This window comes from Rhinoderma darwinii, chromosome 12 (genome assembly GCF_050947455.1).
Source record: "Rhinoderma darwinii isolate aRhiDar2 chromosome 12, aRhiDar2.hap1, whole genome shotgun sequence".
Taxonomy (NCBI): domain Eukaryota; kingdom Metazoa; phylum Chordata; class Amphibia; order Anura; family Rhinodermatidae; genus Rhinoderma; species Rhinoderma darwinii.
Window position 1 is genome coordinate 24,159,683 of NC_134698.1, and position 4,398 is coordinate 24,164,080.

Here is a 4,398-nt window from a genome sequence, read left to right on the forward strand (position 1 = left end):
TATAAATAAGAAAATAACAATAAAAATGTTAGTAATATTAGTAGTTATATAGTAGTAATAAGATTATATAAAAAATAGTATAATCTCAATAAACTAATAATTATAGTATAGTCTTATTAAAAATGTGCAATAGAAATATCACTATAATAATAATAATAATAATAATAATAATCTAATAATAACAAATTAATATAATAATAACATATTTAGGTAAATTAACTATAAAATATAGTAAACTATAATATTTAGCAGCAGCTTTGATCCAGGGTTCTCGAACTGATCGCCTTTTGCCGGGGTCAAGAAGGAATTTTCCCCTTGTGACAGGAATTGGCTGAATGTGTCCAGGGTTTTCGCCTTCTTCTGGATCAACAGCTTTAGGAATAGGGACTTAGATATTAGTGATAGCAATAGTAGTATCATTATATTATTATTAACAACACCAAAGTAATACTAACAATATAATAATTAAATTACATTTCATTATAATTTAGGTTAATTACCTATAATAATTAGTAAACTGTAATAGTTATTAGCAGCTTTGATCCAGGGTTCTCGGACTGATCGCCTTTTCCCGGGGTCAAGAAGGAATTTTCCCCTTGTGGCATAAATTGGCCGAATGTGTCCAGGGTTTTTCGCCTTCTTCTGAATCAACAGCTTTAGGAATAGGGATCTCATAGTGTTAGGGTTATAACGATAGCAGTAATATAATTCTAGTAATATTATATTAGTAATTATAGGGTAATAATGGTAGGAAATAAATTACCATTTATAAACATAACTTTGAGTCTTCTCCTTTTTTTTCTATTGGAAAGTGCTGATTCTTCTTGCTGGCAGGGAGTCTTAAAGGCAATGTTACCTGGGAAAATGTATACAAAATACCGGTACTCCAGAAGGAGGAAAACTGTCTGTCTAGTGCCACCTATAGGTGACTATTCTGTAACCTAATGCCCGAAACTTTCTAGAGACTTGAAACAAGATTTTGGTTAATAGCCAAACTAGAGACACCCAATTGTAGGCAGCACAATTTAGTGAGATTCCTTTATAGCAGCTCTGGGAAGGTACTGATTCTGCTTGGTTAGACATCGACAACAGGGTAGTCACCTATAGGTGGTTCTATAGAGACAGCTTGCCCTTTTTTCCCCCCGTAATGAATAAAAAAAAGTTACCTGTGGTAGGTTAGCAATAGGTTGGGGACAGACGTTAGATAGCATAGCTGCAAGATCAGACTACATAGGGTTTACTTGTAGTCTGTTACCATGGAGATACAGGCCTGACATAAAACTACATTTTTAATCACGACTATTTGCAAAGTTGCTTCACTTTACATTTTAGATGATTTTGGACAGTACAAAACATGGTGGTGAAGGTGTACATAGCCTTTAAACTCAAAATATCTGCATATTTATTATAATCCTAATATTCATTAGTTCTAGTTTTAACTTTAAACATTTAATTTTTAGGGCATCAAACTTCTATATTGGATTATTAAATTAGAGGATGCAGCTTTGTTTTTTTTTGATACAGAGCTCCATACATATAGTTCTAGAGGTCAATAATGCAATTTTTCAGCCACCACTAGGGTCTTACCATATACAAATGTATACACCTCCAAATAAATAAGTGCGAAATATTCCCTCTAGTGGTGACTTTAGGCAGCTAGAATTTAATCAAATTAAAGGGGTTGTCCACTACCGGACAACTGATGACCTATCCACCGGATAGGTCAACAGTATATGATCTGTGGGGGTCTGACACCCGGGCCCCGGACCGATCAGCTGCTGCGGCTGCCTGCAGGCATCAGATGTCATTGCACAGTATGCAATGTACGGGGCTGGAAGCAGTTTACTCCATACATTGCATAGCGGCCAAGCTGCAGCTCTGCTCCTATTCACTTGAATCGGCCGCTATTTTGTGTCCGGAGCCATCTGCTTCCGGCATGGACGTCCGGTGCCCGCAGGCAGCCGGAGCAGCTGATCGGTGCGGGGTCTGGGTGTCAGACCCCCACAGATCATATACTGATGACCTATCCATTGGATAGGCTGTCTGGTAGTGGACAACCCCTTTAAGGGTAATTCAACAAAACAGCCCCCTTTGTAAATGTATCCCCTGGATATCCAGCTGCTAAAACTACCCACGGTCACCTACAGTCAGTACATGAGTCAGTATAACTAGAGGTACAATTTAAAGGGGCTTTAAAGTGGCCTGATTTGGGTCTGCAATAAATTAGCGGACCACCCAGGGTTATAGTCTATAGAAGGTTCCTTTAGTAAACGCTGCAGACAAAAAGAAGTAACTTTGTATGGGATATAGAAGCCTGTAGATGCAAAATGCCTGGGGCCTTAAGCCTTCTCTTTAATAATCTTTTCCAACAAAGTTGGAAGCTACAATTGTCATAAATGTCTTGTGTGCTGAAGGATTAAGATTTCCTTTCACAGGAACGAAGAGGCCGACACCTGAAAAACAACCCCATATCATTATCCTCCTCCACCAAACATTACAGCTGGCACAATGCAGTCAGGCGGGTAACGTTCTCCTGGCATTCACCAAACCCAGACTCGTCCATGAGACTCCAGATAGAGAATCGTGATCCATCACTCCACAGAACACGTTTCCACTGCTCCAGAGTCCAGTGGCGGCGGCTTTACACCCCTCCATCTGACACTTGGCATTGTGCTTGGTGATGTAAGGCTGGCATGCAGCTGCTCGGCCCCCGTGCTGTGAAGCTTCCGGGGCAGTTTTTGTGTGGATATTAATGCCAGAGGAGGTTTTGTACTCTGCAGTTATTAAATGAGCAGAGCGTTGGCGACTTTTATGCACTAATCTCCCCAGCACTTGGCTCTGTAACTTTACGTGGTCTCCACTTCGTGGCTGAGTTGCTGTGGTTCCTAAACGCTTCCACTTTGTAATTGATTGTGGAATATCTTGGACGGGTGAAATTTCATGAACTGACTTGTTACAACGGTGACGTCCTATTACAGGACCGCGCTGGGATTCAGTGATCTCTTTACAACGACCCGTTCTATCACAAATGTCTGTAAAGGCGACTGCATGGCGAGTGCTGGATTTTATACACTTGTAGCAATGGGACCGATTTAAATTTAATTAATAAGAGGTTTGTCCCAATACTTTTGTCCATATAGTGTATCTTACGTCTTGCTGGCAGATACTACAGGACGCCTTCAGATGTCTTTTTGGTGTCCATGCATGACATGCTTTGGCAGTATAAGAGGAATTACACAATATTAGGCAGGTGGTTTTAATGTTCTGGCTGATCGGCGTCTGACCCCACATGGAGCTGTAATATGAAGGTCTGAAAAGCCCTATATCATATGTAAGGATTCATGTAATCAATAGAAAAAGGTTTGGTTTCACCGCATCTCATTCTAGATCAATATGGTAAAAGCAGATATCCAGTTGTGATCTGAAAAATAACCTGAGTGACTACCTAGGGGTAATACCCACCTGCTATATATAAATATGTTATTTATATGTATGGAGCTTCTTCCTCTCCTGGAATCACCATAGTCACTTGGTTCTACTGGCTGCCATTCTTCCTGATGTAGAATTTCAATAATTTTCCCTAGGCCCCATGCACACCAACGTAAAAAAGGCTGCAATTACGACCCGTAATTACGGCCCGTAATTACGGGCCCATAAACTTCTATTGGCCACGGGTACCTCCCCGTATGCGTACGGGAATGTGCCCGTGCCGTTGAAAAATATAGAACAAGTCCTATTTGAGGCCGTAATAACGGCACGGACAGGCCCATAGAAGTCTATGGGGCTTCCGTAATTACGGGTGACTATGTGTGTGCACCCATAATTACGGGAGCGTTGCTAGGCGACGTCAGGGGATAGTCACTGTCCAGGGTGCTGAAAGAGTTAAACGATCGGCAGTAACTGTTTCATCACCCGGGACAGTGACTTCCGATCCCAATATAGATCAACATGTAAAAAAAATAGAAGTTCATACTTACCCAGAACTCCCTGCTTCTTCCTCCATTCCGGCCTCCCGGGATGACGTTTCAGCCCATATGACCGCTGCAGCCAATCACAGGCCAATCATGGGCTGCAGCGGTCACATGGACTGCCACATCATCCAGGGAGGTCGGGCTGCATGTCGAAAGAGGGGCGCGTCACCAAGACAACGGCCGGGTAAGTATGAATTTCTTTTACTTTTACTACGGAAAGCGCTGCCCCTTCTCTCCATCCTGCACTGATAGAGAGAAGGGGCTGCCGATTAGTGCAGTGCAATTTTGCATCGAAAACGTGCCCATAAATACGGGTGGAATACTGGTGACACCGGACCCTTATTTACGGGCACGGGTCCGGAAATACTGGTGCAATACAGGTTGAATACGTGTGACCAAAGACCCGTATTTATACCAGTATTTACGG